This window comes from Tarenaya hassleriana, unplaced genomic scaffold, assembly GCF_000463585.1.
Source record: "Tarenaya hassleriana unplaced genomic scaffold, ASM46358v1 Cleome22, whole genome shotgun sequence".
In the NCBI taxonomy this organism is placed as follows: domain Eukaryota; kingdom Viridiplantae; phylum Streptophyta; class Magnoliopsida; order Brassicales; family Cleomaceae; genus Tarenaya; species Tarenaya hassleriana.
Genome location: NW_010965541.1, coordinates 63,020 through 82,522, shown reverse-complemented (window position 1 = coordinate 82,522; position 19,503 = coordinate 63,020). Strand labels below are relative to the sequence as shown.

Sequence of the window (19,503 nt, the reverse complement as noted above, 5' to 3'; positions counted from 1 at the left end):
ATAACGGGAATGTAATGCATTCATAAATCAATGAATCAATACAATGTCAAAATGTCATATCACGGAACATCCTAGAGCATTACAACCAACAGACCTAGACCGGACGGTTCGACTGTCGGGCAGATTTCCTATTTCGCGTTTTAAGGGTTTTGGGCAATTCTAATTAATGAGAGAGCCGCCACAAACCCTAGAGAATGAACCTCAGACGTCTAAGACACTCATGAGAGCTTAGAGAAGCTTGATTTTGAGTTCTAGTGATTGGAATATCGATTCCAAGTCAAGGACATCGTTTTCTCTTCACAAATCCTAGCAGATACGTTACAAAGTGTTGTCTAGAGCTTTGGAGAAGCTTTCTCTTGAGTTCTAGTGATCGGAATATCGATTCCAAGTCTAGGACATCGTTTTCTCTTCATAAATCCTAGCAGATACGTTCCAAACGTTTGGAATTCATCCCGCCGGTGTGGATACGTGTAGAGGAGTTGTGCTTTCAACTCTCGGTGATCAAAAACAGGCCCTGGATCGATTGATACTTCCAGATCTTGAAGGAACGAGGTAAGTATTCGAATCCCACGACGATATACACGATTGTTCGGGTTATTGCACAATTGGTTTTGTGTGACGTTTGGCTAGGTTTAGATCTTTCCTTCCGCTGCGTGAAACCTAGAATCCAAACCCTAGATCGATGAGATCGCATGCTAGGAACCCGCAGGGAACCCAACAGGACCGGGCTCCGGGAGTTTTTCCAAAATTCGGATTTAGGGTTTTCTAAGCCTATTTAAGTTTGGGATTTCGTCCAGACTTAGTAAGACTGCCCCTAAAACTCAGAGAGACATCTTAGAACCCTAGAGAATATGTTCTCTTCGATTTCTATCGTCCCGAGATTAGATCTCGTCTCTTTCGAGTACCCTTTCCTTCCCATATCCTAGCAGATCCGTTCCAAAGCGTTTGGAATCCTTTCCGTCTGTGTGGATACGTGTAGAGGGACTATAACTTCAGTCCTAGGTGATTATAGCAGGCCCCGGATCGATTGATACTTCTAGATCTTCAAGAAAGAGGTAACTATTCGATTTCAAAGGTGATATACATGATCTTTCGGGTTTTGTACGTTTGGTTGCGTGTGACGTTTGACTAGGTTTACATTATCATTCTGTTGCATGAAACCTAGTAACCAAACCCTAGATCGATATAATCGCATGCTAGGAACCCGTAGTGAACCCAACAATGACTACTTACAATTTTATTTTGACTAATATACGATGTTTCAAATTTATTAAAGTATCTTAAAATCGTGAATTATGACTAGTTTTGAAAGATTAGCTAGATGTATACACATTCTAGATAATAAATATGAGTTTGAAACCATAATTTGCAAAATATTATAACTTTCTATGGATATGTACAAATGTATATTAAACTCTTTAGTATGTTTTCTCTAATTTATATTTTATAAATTACAAAGTTATAAAATTTTGTAAATTTTATCTCGAAATTCATATTTATTGTTTAGACTATCAATATTAAACATTCATCGATTATAAATAGTCATAATTTACAATTTTTGAAAAACTTTAATAAAAATAAGTAGTTGTAACTGAGTAATAATATAGTAGTATCTAGTCGTAACCTAGTTTTAAAATAAGTCGTAAAAACTTATTTTGTGAAATAATAAGATAAATGTTGTCGTTTTTTTCCACGTGTGGATTTTTCTATCAGATAAGACAATTGTACTTTTACATTTCCAATATTACTTTTCTCTCTCATTAATAAAACGTGTTTTTTATTTTCGCTATTTTTTTAAAGATTCAAACACATGTTTTACAGTCTTTTTTACACAATTAACTTTTTGTAAATTACGACTTGTTGATCTTTTGAAACTAGTAAATTACGACTTTTTCACATAATTAGCTTTTTGTAAATTACGACTTATTGATCTTTTGAAACTAGTAAATTACAACTTCTTCGCTGATAAACGTACAAGATATTCTACGTACTCAATATCACCATACATATAAACATATAACATAATACATAATACGAATAATATACCTGAATTCAAAGTTTACAAACAAAACATATAACATCACACTTGAGTTCAGTCTTACCATACCTCTTCAAAAGATAACTTAATACACAATACGAGAATTACGCTAAAACACAAAATACCAAGTCATACACATGAGTTCAGAGGTTCACATAAGTAATACACTAAATATCATCTGTCTCAGAAATATGGTCATTACAACTTGTTTGTTGGAACGCCATCACCTATAACGTAAAATTGTTGTCAGTCCAAGTATTTGTGATATCTCAAAACTAAACATAAACAACATAATTACTTGTCTGATTTTTTTTTTCTTTTCCTCAGATTTTTATAATTCCACCTTTCGGATTAATAGTTTTTAGTGTGTCGGCCCAAGGACTTGATGTTTTGGAGGATGCTTTTTTTGCTCTTTTACCTCTATCCTTAACACCATCTCTCGTCTCTTCTTGATCTCCCTCTTTTGGTTCTTTTGGAATCCCTTTCTCTTTTACTTCTCCCGCAGCCTCTTCTTTTTTAGCTTCAACTAAAGAGTATTCAGAACTCTCTTCATCTTCCTCTGCTTTTTCATCTCCTTGTTTTTCTTCTTCTTCTTCTCATGAACTATCTGAGCACTTCTTATTTTCCTGATCAGAACTCTTTTTTCTGTCCTTTGAAGCCTCTTCTTTTTCTGCTTCATCTGAAGAGGATTCAAAACTCTCTTCATCTTTTTCTACTTTCTCATCTTCTTGTTCTTCTTCTTCTTCTTCACCCGAACTCTTATTTTGTTCCTCAGAACTCTCTTTTTCCTCCTCTGAAGCTTCTTTTTTTTTCTGCTTCATCTGAAGAGGATTCATAACTCTCTTCATCTTTCTCTACTTTCTCATCTTCTTCTTCCCCTGATCTCTCTTTATCTTTCTCAGAACTCTCAGAACTCTTTTTTTGCTCCTCGGAACTCTCTTTTTCTTGATCTTTCTCTCATACCTCTTGATTGTTCTCCTCCTCTAAACTGACTCTCTCAACATCTTCCGCCTGAGCTATACTCCCAAGAACACCCACAATCACCTTCTTCGGGTTACCCTCCACATTTTCTTCTAATTCTACAACAATTTTCGCAGTCGACTCATTTGTCTCCTTTGGGGTTCACTTGTTCCCGGAAGGGTTACCGCAACCACATTCTTCAATTGTTCAACTTGGTCTTCAAGTGCCTTTTTCCATGACTGAACCAAACTACCTTTAAATCCAGCCAGTTGTCTGCTCAGAAATCCAACTTTCCCTTTCAAATGTCTCATTTCAGATTTCATCTCTTTCATTTCTTGAGTTAACTCTCTTTCTTGTTTCACCTTATCATCATCAACTGATTCTTCATCATCTTCTTCTTCCTCATTTATTTGTCTTTTGGCTGTACTTTGTTTTTCTCTCCTTTTTTCTAGTTTTTCGGCTGAAGCAAATGCTTTTTTTTTTTTATTATGCTTCTTCATCAATGGAACTATAAGACGTGATTTTAAATCGTCTTCAAGTATGTCGTTCCAACTCACAGAATTTGGATTTTGGACCAAATTGTCTATCCATCAACATCATTTTTGTTGTCTATGCTTTTGACATCTGAAATCAGGTGGAATTCATCCATATTTGGAGTTAAAATGCTGTCAATTTCCTGAAACACATAAACAAATAAGTCTTTCTGTATTAAGACTTCTTCAACACAACTAAATATTACTACATTATGACTCAAATAACTCTGTAACTTCACAAAAAGCTTGGAGTTTAGATATATACCTGTGTCCTGCCCATTTTTGCTAACCCCTGTTGACGACAAATTTTCAGGCAATGGAGTACACTTTAGGCTGGAAAGAATTGCATGCTCCCTTAACGAGTATCGGATTGACACTCCGTTAATTACAAACTATAACTCATTATCTTTCTTTGTTCTGACCGCTCGGTTGATGAGTGCAACCATCAAACTCAACTTCAGCGATTGCTTCTTTTTCATGTGGAAGATATGTCTTAGTTGCGATTGTTGTTCGAAATATTCAAGCTCCTCACGAGTCATATGTTTTTCCAAAAAATTCACAGCATCTATATGGAAGCATTTAGACGATACCTTGACGGATATATTATTCATATCATCAAAGTTATAATAGAATTCTTGTTTAGAAAACTCGCCAAGCTGCAATAAAATGACAACAAACATAATATATTTAATTACATGCATCAGAATAGATTACTAAAATATCGATTTATGATACTTTATTTTTTTTATCCTATAAGATTATTACCGTTAGTTCACAATCACTTTGCAATCTTTTCGTTACGATGAGTTTACAATTTTATAACACACATTTGCAATTTTATTGTTCTTAATACAACAGTTCACACCTCTTTTGTCACATTAGATTTTTTTAAACTCTAGATCAACCAAACCCTAGAAACCGAAGACTAAAAACAAAACACTAACGATATATTCATAAACAAATATAAAAGAAACAGAGTTCTTACATTTCCAGAAGAGGAAGAAGTTTTTTTTCGAACTCTTGTGTCTTTTTCTTGCGTTTCGTTTATAAAAAGATGTCTTCTTCCCACTTGAAGCTCCTGGTGAAGTAGAATCTGAGTCTTCTTCGGTTGACGACAAATTTTTTCCCATTTTCTTACTCTCTCTCACAATTTCGACCGGATTTCAGTAATTTTTTGTAGTACCGATCGGTGCCACTCTTTCTCCCTATTTTTCCCTTTCTTCTCTATAAAAAAAAACCTATTGTACGAAGTGAAAGATGAAAACGAGAGTGGAAGTAAAATCTCCTTCTTAAAAAGTTCACACGTGTACATATGCTTCTTTTCAGTAAGGATATTGGTGTCTTTTCCATCTTTTTTAAGGTTATTATAGACTTTTGATAAATTGTTCTATTTTTTGGGTGTAACCGAGAAAATGGTGCGACAGTTTTGGTATATTTGAGTGATTCGCCCAAACTCTGGCAAGCATCGCAAGTTCGCAACGGGACAATCACAGTAAGAGAGGGCGAGCATTACGCCTCAGACAACACAAACCATCCGCTGCCGAGTAACGTTTAATAATTCACCGGAGAAGAAGGCGAAACCCTAGAACTGCCGCCTTTAGGGTTATAGAGATGGAGGAAGTGAAGGTAGAAGAGATTCAATCTACCGCTAAGAAGCAATGGATCGCCAGTCACACCCATATCAAAGGCCTTGGTCTTGAGGTTCTCTTTCTCCTCCTCCTCCTTCTTTGTTGGCATCAAAGTGACTGGAATGGGTTGCGAAGTTTGCTCCTTTTCGCATGCCCTCTTCGTGTTTTCTCCTTGTATGACGTATGTTCCTTGTAGGACCCTCTACAGTAATTTTTATCTGCAAAGTTTTCTGCTTTCATAACTTTTGAGCCCTAAGGCATTACCTCGGTGCTCTCCCAATTTCCATTATGGTAGTGCTTTGTGAGATTGCTTATTCTCCTTAGTTCTTCATGTGTGCGAATGTGGTTCAAAGTTCACCTCGCTTACTTCCGTTTGTCGGGAATCATAATGAATTTCGTTTTCTGATAGCTCTTGTGCTGCCTCATTGTTCTCTGATTCTCACATTCATTTTACTAAATTTTCACCAGTGCCAAGTTTAGTGCAGGAGGATTCGAGTTTGCATTTTCTCTACATGTAATATATGGATTCATCAAAAGTCGCTTTTCAATGTGGTATAACAATAGTCATCTAGTAGTTGCTTATGTTTTTTAACTATGCAACTTCTTGTTTCTCTTTAGGCATGCAGTTCAGCTCTTGTCTCCTGATTTCATCGTGGCAAAAATGAATGGTCGTGACAAATTAATATTTACAAGGTAATTATGAGCTTTAGAAACGCTATACAAGAATGCCAAGGGCAAAAGATCGACACTTGAGATCATTTCTCCCAACCCTTAAATGAAAGGGGCATAAGTGCATGCCACCGAGTTGATATCTGCCTATCAAGTTGTATAAAACGTTTTCGCGTCCTAACAGCAATTTAGAAACTTTATCAAGTTTGGTATTCTGTAATATCATGTTCTTCTCATTTGTCATTTGTCTCTCGGATTTATTCAAAAGCTGATCTTGAGGAAGTAACGACGCTTTATCTGGGCGCAAAGTCTTCAGTGAGGGTAGAGCGAGGAGACAAATACATCTCATGATAATAATGCCCACATCCAAAGATGCCGCCTGTTTTTCTCGTTATCCCACCAAATTCAAAGAGTTTGCTTCTTTTTTTGTTGTTTCTTCACAGGATCAGGGTCTTTGCCATTTGTGCCAGAGGTAGTTTCAAAGGTTCAACCTCTTCCTGTATTTAATGTTGCCAAGACATGGAGGAGGAGGAGGAGCCTGATCAAATCAAGTGATTGGTTTGCAAGGCTAGAAGACTCTGATTCTCGGTTTTATATTTGGTTTTGATTTGGGAATATGTAAGAGCTTAGTTGTTGATGCAGAGTTAATGTAATGGAAACTTGAACTGCTAAGATTATGAGAGAATTCAAATTGGTTTTAATCAATCTCTGGTTTCTTGAAGACTGCTCATTAACGGCCACCCCAATAAGAGTCGAGATTTGGACTCGGGCTATTGGATTCAGAGTCCAGAAAATAACAAAAGGTAAAATATAGAAGAGGTCCCACAGAGATCTGAACTCGGGCTATTGGATTCAGAGTCCAAAGTCCTGACCACTAGACCATGGAACCACAGGATGCTCGTTGATCCTTGTTCTCTCTTTTTTCACAACCTAACTAATTTTTAACTTCTAATTTAATATTTTTTTATTACAAAAAAATCGCATTTAGTTTGGTAGTTTAAATTTTATTTTGAAGTTTTTGTTTTGTTTTGGGAAAATAAAAAAAAACATTGAAAATTTTCAATTTTGAAAAAAAAAATAATAATTTTTTTTAATGATAGAAAAATACTTAAAACGTTTCACCAATTGTCAAATTAGACAAAACGTATTGATATGGCATTTGAAAGTGTAAACGTGGTGTGCCACGTCGGAGTGAATTGATGTTGGAATTTATGGATATCTAAACATGCATTCAGAACGGTTTTTAGGATTTCAATGTTTAGTTTCATGCAACGGAATTATATGAACGAAACTCAATCAACAGATCTTGCATGAATTGATATATATAAGTATTAATATACTAACCTGATTCGATCTAGTGGCCTATTATAAAACGTTGAAATTAATGTTCTCGACAACTAGTTCACACTCACGGACTTGTGCGATGTGGAAGTTGGAAACGAAAAATCGAGGATCTCCCAGAGAGAAAGATACTGCTAGAGAAAGAGGAGATCAAAAAAACTTTTTTTTTCTTTTTTAACCCTAATTATGTTTCTTAAATATATAAAGAGGTTTAGGATTTCATAAAATGTATTGGGCGTAATGGATTTTTTCTTAACCATTAAGAGATATTAGATCAATCAGTCTTATTAATAAACATATAGACGCATTTAGCCAGGCAAAATGATAACTCATATTCTTCTCTATATTTTGATGAGAGTTTATCTAGGTTTTACAGGATAATCACATGCATTCATAGGCATTCTAGGCGTGTTAGGACACAAAACCCGGTTGTGCTTTAGTTTTGCAGATTACAGGTTTCGATAGTGATTGGACTCAAAAAGGAGCTAATTGGAGCGTTAAAGGAGAAGTCCGGATGAGATACTCATGTTGCGACGTCAATATCTTTCTCCACAGAGGTCCAAATCGTACGAAATCTATACCATTGGAAAGAGCACTTCAAGAGCTTCGCGTAGACACTAAAATCACATAAATCCGACACCGGAGCAGAAAGATATGAGCGAAATCGCGAAGACCAGAGAACTGCCAGTGCAGGGCCGGATCCAACTGGATCCGGTCCGAATCAAGACAGCGGAGCACAAGCCCAAGAATCTAGATCCGGTCCGGATCCACCTGGAATCGGTCCGGATCCAGTCTAAAATCCTGTTTCGCGATTTTCAGCATTCTACCGGGAATAGGACTCTTGGGAGCACCCTAGGGTTATGAAAAAGCCCTAGCCACGTCCTAGAAGAGGGGAGACCCTTAGAGAACACCTAGATACACACTTTTGGAGAGCTTTTGGTGAGAGGAGAATAGAAGTTCACGGGATTTCGGGAAGAAGAAGGAGGATTCGATCGTGAAGACTAGACATCGACATGAGCTTTTCTATCCCTTCTTTTATCTCTTTTTCTCTGTTCTTTCTATTATTTTCCATGAACCTTGAGTAGATCCATGACTATGGGTTAGGGATTCGTATGTGTTTTGGGTATATTTGAACCCTAACTTGGATTTCGGTTTTGATTTGTTTCGGTTCTATTGATTTGCACTTTTATTGGATTGATGTTTGCTAACCCATTGATCAATTATCTTGGATTCTAAACCACATAGAGATATGGGTTTGTTTCGAATCAAAATCAATAGGATAGATCGTATTATTCACATAGAGATATGGTTTAATCGATCTAGGGTTGATGATAGCGTTCTTCATGCATCTAGGGTTAACTTGAATAGAGAGATTGACGAATTACTCTGTAGATAGTGAGTTAGTAGACCGAGAGGTGAATTCTCTATCTTTGTTGCTTGATGATTCCCGAATACAAGTCATAATCGTTATTCACGCATGCTTAGTAAATACCCATACACGCGAATACGATTCTGTAGGTAGGGAGTTAGTAGACCGAGAGGTGAATTCTCTATCATTGTTGCTTGATGATTTCTGAATACAAGTCATAATCGTTATTCTCGCATGCTTAGCATATACCCATACACGCGAATACGGTCCCGACACCCGTAGTCATCCTTGTTTGATAGGTTACTCGTTTTTATTTGCTTTCTTATTTTATTTTCCATTGATTCCACTTATTTCCACCATCACTTCCACTTGCTGGCTTCGATTTGGTTTTGATTAGACTTAGATTTAGCTACCGGTCCTTGCGTTCGACCCCGTGTTACGACGATCCGTATCCTTGCGGTGAGTTGTGAATCGGGTATAAATTCTAGACTCGGTACACGCGTATCACAAAACTATCCAATGGATATTTTACCAGTTTTGCAAATCGATCGTGACTAGAGAACCATATCCATCAATTGACACGTATACAACAATTTTTTGTCGTTTGAATCGTCTCTTTGAGAAGAGACAATTTATTTCGCTTTCTTCTTCTTCTTGTTCTTTTCCACCGCCATTACCACCGTCTTCTTCTTGATATCGGATTTGGCTTTACTGACGGCTGTGGTTGTGGTGGTTTGGATTCTCAGCGAGGTCTAATCGAAATAAACAATGGAAAATATCGGAGTGTGTTCCTCGAACCCAACTATAATTTTCTAGCGAAACCGAATCCGATGGAGCTTCCGTACCACAGATTCATCATCATTTGCTCTAACTGGTCAATTCCATGATTCACCTCTTTCGATTCGACACTGCCCATTATATTGTCGATCCCCTCTTCAACATACTCGTCTAGAATGATTATGTATCAAAATCGTCGAATATCTCCACCCGATTCACCCTCAAACCATCGATTTTGTCGTCTTTGCTGCTCTCCCCTCCGAAATTCATCTCCTTCGGCTTGAAGAACATATCAGTCTTCACTGGCAACAACGGATGGAACAGAAAACTGGACTCCTTTAAATTTTGTCTACGTGTCAATTCACTCCGAGTCCGACGTATATACCGATGTGACAAAACGAAATAAGTTCTTACATGCCACATTTACACTTTTGTGTTTTTATTTTGTTACTGATCTTAATCCTCTTTGTAAAAGCAATGAAAGAGCATATTCAGCATCTAGAAGTTTGAATCAACAAAAGGAAGTGTGGAGCTGATTATGGAAAGCATATAAGGAAAGAAACGGAAAGAGGAAAGAAGGTAGCTATATTCAAGAAGAAAAGGAAGAACACTTATGAGGAAGATATTCATTGAATCAATTAAGCAGGATGAATATATGCTGGAGGCTAGCCAGTTGAATGGGGTTGTCGAGATTATTGAAAGTGGGAGATTTCTGGTGTAAGGTGAGAGAGCCTTGTAAGGGAAACACATGTGAGAGTTTTCTGAGTGAACGTGAGATTGACTTGAGGGGGAGTCTTAAAATAACAGACGAACCGCTCAAGTAGGGAGACACGTGGTGTGTGGTGTACACAGTGTGTCTTGGGTTGTTAGAATTTCTTGTGATACTGGAAGTTTCATTCAGGGGGAGGGAAACCGGTGAGGGTTGAGTACTACTTGGAAATTACTGAAGTGTATTTGACTCGTATCAAGGAAATAGAATCAGTTTGGGTATTTCTATATTGCTCTATCGTGTGAAGTATCTTTTTCAATTGGTATCAGAGCGGGTAACCGATCGTAGGAAATTATTCCTCTCATATCGGTGTGCGATTCAGTTACACACGATGGAAAGATTCAAAGATCTACAATCGCTTGGAAAGGCAGCCATGCTTGACTCAACTAATTATGGACATTGGAAAGTCAAAATAAGCTCGTACATTCGTGGACTGGATGAAGACACTTGGAGTGCTGTTACTGATGGATGGACTCGACCAACTGAAGTTATTGATGGAGTTATGAAAGTTAAAACAAAAGGCCAATGGACACCTCAAGAGAAGAAGGATTCTGCTATGAATCAGAAGGCATTATCGATAATATTCAGCAGTGTGTGTCATGAGGAATTTGAGCAGATCCAAGGGTGTGAAACTGCCAAGGAAGCTTGGGATACATTGGAACTCATTCATGAAGGAACGTCTAAAGTAAAGAGGAACAGACTTGACATGATTGATTTACAGTTTGAGCGGCTAAGAATGAGAGATGATGAAGGTGTTAAAGAGTTCTGTGGTAAACTGAGTGCATTATCTAATGAGGCAAGTGTCCTTGGTAGGAAGATCACTGATGACAAACTGGTGAAGAAACTTCTGAATAGCCTACCTGCCAAATTCCATTCTCAGATCTTGGTATTTGAAGGAGTCAACAATTTAGACACAGTCACATTCAAGGAAGCTGTGGGTACTTTTGCTGCCTATGAATTAAGGTTACAACTAATGAATGGAGGATCTTCTACTCACTCAAGAAAAGGAGTGGCTTTAATGTTCCAGAAACTAAAGTGATTGATCAGGAAGTCAGAAAAACTGTGAAAAACAAGAAGTTATCTGAAGAGTAACTACATGAGGAGATGTCACTGGTTGTGAGAAAGTTCAACAAATTCTTCAAAAGGAAGAAGAAATTTGGACAACAGAATGATCGAGATGCTGGAAAGTGTTTGGAGTGCAAAGGTATAGGACATTGGAAGGCTGAATGTCCGAGTATAACCAAGAGGGAGATTGTATTGAAGAATCTCAAAGAAACTCAATGTTTTGAATGCAAAGGATTCGGTCATACAAAGATGGAATGTCTCAAGAATAAAGGGAAGTCACTGATTACCCATGAGGAGAAAACTACAGATTCTGGAAGTGAAAGTGAAGGAGAGGATTTGTCAAACTTTGTGGCTTTCTTAGGAGTGATTGAAGAGGAAGGAAATCAAGAGGCGGATAGTGATGAAGAAGAAATCACTGAGGAAGTACTCTTCAAAGAAATGACCAAACTGGTGCACATGAATAAACATCTCATCAGTGAAAAACAACAATTAGAGAAAGAACTCAGACAAGTGCAAGTACAATTGACAAACACTCAACAAGAGCTAACTCAGAAAGAGGAGGAGGCATCCATTATGAAATGTCAGTTGGAAGAAACCAAGAAAAATCTTCATCTTCTTGGAAGTGGCACAGGGAAACTGGATCACTTACTTGGTATAGGTCGGAGTTCTGGTGATCACTCTGGACTTGGGTATCGAGGAAAAATGGAGTCCAGCCTGAAGTTTGTATCAGGAGGAAACTTGACTCAAGAAGTTTCTGTGCCAGCGTTCCGAATCTCGCAAGCACAACGGTTTGTGAGACAGTCATCTTACAACTAGAGAGAAGGTCGAACTTGCTATCACTGTGGCAAAGTGGGACACATCAGGCGAAACTGCTTCTACCGAAGATGACACAGAAATGATTCAAGGTACACCCTATCGGCTTATAATCCTCCTACTTGGAACCTCAGATGGGTTCGGAAATCTGATCTGAAGTGCAATGTGGCTTACACCACAGAGAGTATTGACAACTCGGGTGTCTGGTATCTTGATAGTGGATGTTCTTGACATATGACTGGAAATCAAAGTTTGTTGAAAGACTTTGTTCAGTCTCAAAAGGGTGGAAGCGTAACCTTTGGAGATGGTAAACAAGGTAAAATTCTGGGTAAAGGAACACTAAACTATGATGGACTGCCAAGATTGACAGATGTTAAGGTGGTGCAGGGTCTGAAAGCAAACCTTATCAACATCAGCCAACTTTGTGACAATGGAATGCGAGTGAAGTTTACGAAGAACGCCTGCTATGTAACTGATGAGACGAACAAACGTGATCTGACTGGGAAACGAAACACCAACAACTGCTATACTTGGATCAACTCAGACGGTATCTCTGCTCAGAAGACATGTCTGATGGTGAAGAAGGATGAGCTGGACCTATGGCATCAAAGACTGGGGCATATTGGTATGCGAACACTGGTCAAGTTATCTAAATCAGGTGTTGTTCGACATCTTCCAGAACTTTCTCATAGTGACAAGTTCGTTTGCAAAGCATGTCAGTTTGGTAAACAGGTTCGGATAAGTCACAAGAAAACCGCGGAGATACATACATCACATATTCTAGAACTTGTACATATGGATCTGATGGGGCCAATGCAAACTGAAAGCTATGGTGGCAAGAGGTATGTTCTGGTTTGTGTTGATGACTACTCAAGGTTTACTTGGGTTCGTTTCTTACGAGATAAGTCAGAAGCTTGCTTAGCTTTTCAACATCTGGTTCTTCAACTGAAGAATGGGAAAGGAATGGTTCAACGCATTCGAAGTGACCATGGCAGAGAATTTGAAAATGACATGTTTCAGAGATTCTGTGACACGCATGGGATTTGCCATGAATACTGTTGGGTCGCACGGGAACCTCGAGCACCGGTTCACAACCGGTCTCGGGTCTGGTCCGCGGGTTTACGCAGCGGAAATAGCATTCAAAACATTTTTGAACACCCACGGACCAAGCCTTTCGATGAAGAGCTTTCTTGAGAGAAAAACTAACCTTTGATTCACAATCTGGACGAAGTTAGTTGATCACAGCCTAGGTGTTGAATGAGCCAACACCCTCTTGAGCAGTCCACACCTTGGAATGGATTCCAACACTTGGAATCAAGCTTGCTAGAGCTCAAGAGAACAATTCTCTTGTGTATGGAGTTCAAGAACACCTTCTTGATCTCACTATCTCTTGGGAGAGTTTTTCTGTGTCTCTCTAACCTTCCCAAGGTCAGAGGAGTCGAGCCTAATCCATCTTACGCGTTCCCCACCTGTTTCCACCAAGAAAAGGGCGAGAAAAACGTGATTTCGGATTTGTCAGTGTCTTGGTCCGGGGCTGACCAACTCTTGGTCAACCGGACAAAGAACACGTGACAAATCTTTGCCGACAGTCCGCGATCCGGCGGACTAGAATCTTGGTCCGCCGGACCAAACGAGCTCCGGACCGCAGGATTAAGTCTGCCTGACTTTCTGGTCCGCCGGACCAAGGTTTTGGTCCGCCGGACCAGCCAAACTCCGAAAAAACGCGCGTCGCTCCATTTAACACAGTCTGGTCCGGCTGACCAGTTCTGGTCAGCTCCGGACCAGACAGTGTTTTTCGCCAACTCCGCCCGTTTCTCCCGTCCGTCTGGTCCGGCCGACCAACTCTTGGTCAGCTCCGGACCAGACCTCAAAAACAAAGAAAAATTCGATTTTTTTTCGTCCGTTTGATCCCGTTCATACACGTCCATCCCATATGTGTGTGACCCTTTAGGCTCCTCCGAATACGGCAGTAAACACGAGATCCAATCTCGCTTTACAAATCATAAGCGGTCTCTAGCAAGACATTATGATTATCCGTATCGGAAAGAGTTAGATGTGATCTAACCGAAAAGCCAGAGATAGCTCCAACGATGATCCTCTTTGTCTCACGATATCATAACCGAACTCATAGTTCGAATGCTTTGTCGTATCCCGAGTAGACTGTAAGAGATAGATGACATTCATCTATGGTGCGGCCGCACATTTCTACAGTCCTACTCCTACGACGGGCCCAAGCGATATCTCTCTCTTTCGAGAGGGACAAAGTTCCATCTTGACTATCTACTATCCAATGCATGATTCGTAATGTACCCGAGCCACGCCTTTATAGTCATCCGGTTAAAGATGACGTTTGACGCAGTCAAAGTACATTACTCGTCATGATGGATACAATAGATATCTCAGGTCTGAGGATCTAAGGCGAACCATCAAGTGAGATTCAAGTCATGGATTAAATCCAATCGACATCTCACACGAGTCATCCAGTCACTTGTTCCAAACAAGTACTCATGACCGTGATCCGTATCCAATACACATGATCATCATTATGATCATCCATCACGCCTCATGTTAGTCTTATTTCATCATTGTTCCCACAATGACAAACGACTAAGGAATTTAGGATCGTACATTACGATCCATGGATAATCATTATTTATCAAATATGCAAAATAAATAATAAATAAATAATGTATTCATCCAATAAATACATCGTATCATACATGGTTCTCATATCGTATGATCATCCCAGAGCATCATGTCCATCAGTCTCCCACTTGCTCTAAGTATGATCTACAATGCATCTAAGTCCCATTCCCCGAACATGACCCTCATGCTTTGACGAAGGGAGAGACTTCGTCAAGGGATCGGCTACGTTGTCATCCGTCGATATCTTGCATATGTGTACATCGCCTCTGTCTACGATTTCCCTTATGAGGTGAAACCGTCTGAGTATGTGTTTGGATCGTTGGTGTGACCTAGGTTCCTTAGCTTGTGCTATCGCCCCATTGTTATCACAGTATAACGCAATGGGGTTCACAACGCTAGGAACGACGCCCAGGTCACCCAAAAACTTCCTGATCCAAACAGCTTCCTTCGCAGCATCCGATGCGGCAATGTACTCAGCCTCTGTAGTAGAATCTGCTATGGTGGCCTGTTTGGAACTCTTCCAACTGACAGCGCCTCCATTCAAGCAGAAGACATAGCCTGATTGCGATCTGTAGTCATCTTGGTCCGATTGGAAACTAGCATCGGTGTAACCCTTTACAGCGAGCTCATCTTCCAATCCTCCATATATCAAGAACAAATCCTTAGTCCTTCTCAAGTACTTAAGGATATTCTTGACCGCGATCCAGTGTGACTCTCCTGGATCTGACTGGTATCTGCTCGTAATGCTTAACGCGTACGATACATCCGGCCTAGTACATAACATGGCATACATGATAGATCCTATTGCTGAGGCATATGGGATCCTATCCATACGTTCTCGCTCATCACGTGTCTTAGGACACTGAGTCTTGCTGAGAACAACACCATGACACATCGGCAAGAGTCCTCTTTTCGACTCCTGCATTCTGAACCGATTCAGAACTTTATCGATGTATGTACTTTGACTCAGGGCAAGAAGCCTTTGAGATCTATCTCTATAGATCTTGATGCCTAGAACATAGGCAGCTTCCCCTAAGTCCTTCATAGAGAACTGTGTTCCTAGCCAAGACTTAACGTCTTGCAAGGTAGGAACATCGTTTCCTATGAGCAGGATATCATCCACGTATAGCACCAGGAAAACAACTGTGCTCCCACTGGCCTTCTTGTAAACACATGGCTCATCTTCGTTTTGAGAGAAACCAAACTGTTTGATTGTCTCATCAAATCGAAGTTTCCAGCTTCTTGAAGCCTGCTTCAGTCCATAAATGGACCTCTGAAGCTTGCACACCTTCCCCGGACTCTCTGGATCGACAAAACCCTCGGGTTGTATCATATATACATCCTCGAGTAGGTTCCCGTTAAGGAACGCAGTCTTGACATCCATTTGCCATATCTCATAGTCATAATATGCAGCTATGGCAAGCATAATCCTGATGGATTTAAGCATCACGATGGGCGAGAAGGTTTCATCATAGTCAATACCATGAATTTGTCGAAACCCTTTCGCCACCAATCGTGCCTTATAGGTATGCACGTTGCCATCCATGTCGGTTTTCATCTTGAAAACCCACTTACATCCTATGGGTTTTACCCCTTCGGATGCGTCGACCAAAGTCCATACTTTGTTGTCGTACATGGATTGCATCTCAGACTTCATAGCCTCGTGCCATTTCTCAGAGTCGGAACTCGCCATAGCCTCTGGATATGATGTAGGCTCGGCCTGTTATGGATTTAAGCATCACGACGGGCGAGAAGGTTTCATCATAGTCAATACCATGAATTTGCCGAAACCCTTTCGCCACCAATCGTGCCTTATAGGTATGCACGTTGCCATCCATGTCGGTTTTCATCTTGAAAACCCACTTACATCCTATGGGTTTTACCCCTTCGGATGCGTCGACCAAAGTCCATACTTTGTTGTCGTACATGGATTGCATCTCAGACTTCATAGCCTCGTGCCATTTCTCAGAGTCGGAACTCGCCATAGCCTCTGGATATGATGTAGGCTCGTCATGTTCCAATAACATGAGTTCATCATTACCAGTCCCGAGAAATCCAAATCTCGTAGGCTCTTGGCGAACTCTCCCTGATCTCCGAGGCTCACAAGTATCAGGCGGAGTCTCAAGTCCCTGTGATGCAGGTTGAACATCTTCAACCTGCTCACTCGGTCCAGCATCTGTTTGTAGTTCTCGAATTTCTTCGAGATCTACTCTACTCCCACTAATTCCCTTAGAGACGAACTCTCTCTCCAGGAATTTCCCGTTCCGAGCAATAAACACTTTATTCTCGTCCGGGTTGTAGAAGTAGTACCCTTTAGTTTCCTTAGGGTATCCTACAAACAAACACTTGTCCGATTTGGCGGATAGCTTATCAGAAGCCTGACGTTTCACGTAAACGTCACATCCCCAAATCTTCAAGAAAGACAAACTGGGACGTTTCCCAGTCCATATCTCATATGGTGTCTTCTGAACCGATTTCGTCGGACTCCTGTTCAGTATGAAAGCAGCAGTCTCTAAGGCGTAACCCCAGAAAGATTTTGGAAGATCGGCCTGACTCATCATTGACCGTACCATATCTAATAGGGTGTGGTTCCTCCGTTCAGATACGCCATTCCACTGTGGTGTTCCAGGAGGGGTCAACTGTGAAACAATTCCACAGTCCACCAGATAGTCAGTGAACTCTTGGCTCATATATTCGCCACCGCGATCCGATCGCAATGACTTAATAGTCTTGCCAAGCTGGTTTTGTACTTCATTTCTGAAAGCCTTGAACATTTCAAGAGTTTCAGATTTATGTCTCATCATATAGACATAACCAAATCTACTGAAATCATCAGTAAATGTGACGAAATACAAATAACCTCCTCTAGCGGGTAAGCTCATGGGCCCACATACATCGCTATGTATCAGGTCCAATAGCTCTAACGCCCGTTCTCCTTTTCCGCTAAAAGGAGACTTTGCCATTTTTCCCATCAAACAAGATTCACATGCTTCAATCGATTCATAATCGAAAGAATCCAGAAATCCCTCGGAGAGGAGTTTCTGTATGCGTTTCTCGTTGATGTGGCCCAAACGACAATGCCAGAGATAGGTCGGATTTAAGTTGTTCGGCTTAAACCTTTTCGCATTTACGTTATATACGGACATGGAATCGGAAGGTTGATCGTTCAAGACATACAATCCATTCACAAGGTAACCATTACCATAATAGACATCGTCTTTGAACATCATCAGGTTCTTATTCTCAATAACAAACCGAAAACCATCCAAATCCAAACAGGAAATAGAAATAATGTTTCTGCTTATAGCAGGCACATAGTAACAATTACTTAGTTCTATAACCAGTCCAGATGTGTGAGGCACATCCGGTATCTAATACCCAGGATGAAGAAGTGAATACGTTAGCTTCGATAACGTAAATACCTGAAGTAGAAGCTTCAGCAAGCTTCTTCTTCTTCAGATCTTCCAGGAAGAGTTTGCAATTTCTGCGCCAATGACCAATCTCATGGCAGAAATGACACTCTCCTTTCTCGGGTTTAGGCTTGGCCTTGTTGGCAACATTTGCCCCACTTGCCTTGCCTTTGCCTTTTCCCTTGGAACGCTTCCGCTTTTTCGAACTCTTCGAAATAACGAGCACGTTCTTTTCGACCTTAAGGCTCGTCTCGGCCGTTTTTAGCATCCCATGCCGTTCGGTCAAGGTCTTATCCATGCCATGCATATGATAGCTCATAATGAACTGATCATAGCAGTCTGGAAGAGACTGGAGCACAAGGTCAGCAGCCAACTCCCTGTCGATCCTCAAGCCATAACGCTCGAGTTCTTCAAGATGACCCTTCATCTTAAGAACATGAGCGCTAACCGATTGCCCTGTCGTCATACGACATGCAAGCAGGTTCTTCAACGTGTTGTATTTCTCAACACGCGCATGCTCTTGGAACATAGTCTTCAACTGCTCGAGCAGATCAAAGGCGTTGACGCCCTCAAACTGTCGCTGCAGTTCAGGAGACATTGTCACGAGCATGAGGCAAGAGATCTCCAGGTCGTCGTTCTGATGCTTCAACCAAGCATCACGAACGGCTCTCGCGGCGTTGGCCGGGGGCTCATCAGGAAGAGCCCCTTCCAGGACGTACATCTTCTTCTCGTTCCTGAGAACAATTCTCAAGGTCCGATACCAGTCCAAGAAGTTCGTCCCAGTCAGTTTATCCTTCTCAAGGATAGATCGCAATGACACGGTTGGTACACTACCACCTGTCGCCATGTCCTACAGAGATGAACAGAACAACACAATATGCAATATCCATTAGTACAATACTAATTATAGTGAAAACTATTACGGATGACGTGATGCAAAATATGAGATAACTCCCACTAAGAAAAATAACCCTCTAGTAATTTTCTTAGCAGGCTAAGATCCATATTTCATATAGACTTGAGTCAGCTTTGGCATGACGCTCAAGCCTATGCTATTTAGGTAGACATCCAATGTCAATCACATCCAATGTGACTCTTAGATCGTTTATGGGAAAATAGTATTATCATACTATTGCATATTTCTATTCCCATCTATACCGTTAGGTCCAAGTCCAACTTGATAACCCAACTCAAGCCGAACCATTTTCGAACGTATGAGAACCACCATTTCTCCATCTTGTCTCACAAAGATTGTCTGGTATGCTCAGCTTTGGCATGACCCATACACAGACGATCGAAGCCTTGACAAGTGTTCGAAACATGGGTGGTATTAGCTTGAGATTATTATAAAGGTTTTTATTGTTACCAAGAAATAGCATATTACTTTCGAGAAATGAGAACCAGATTTCTCAATTCTTGACTCACTTAAATAATCCGGTATGCACAGCTTTGACATGTCCCATACTCGAATTACCAAGGTCTTGG

The 19,503-nt window shown here is 40.3% G+C and overlaps 1 non-coding gene across 1 annotated transcript; it reads right to left on the bottom strand.

Annotated features, from left to right (window-relative positions):
* Positions 1 to 6,645: 6,645 nt before the first annotated feature.
* On the bottom strand, positions 6,646 to 6,717 carry TRNAQ-CUG. The gene has a single exon. It is a non-coding gene; the product is annotated as a tRNA-Gln (tRNA).
* Between the last annotated feature and the right edge of the window lie 12,786 nt (positions 6,718 to 19,503).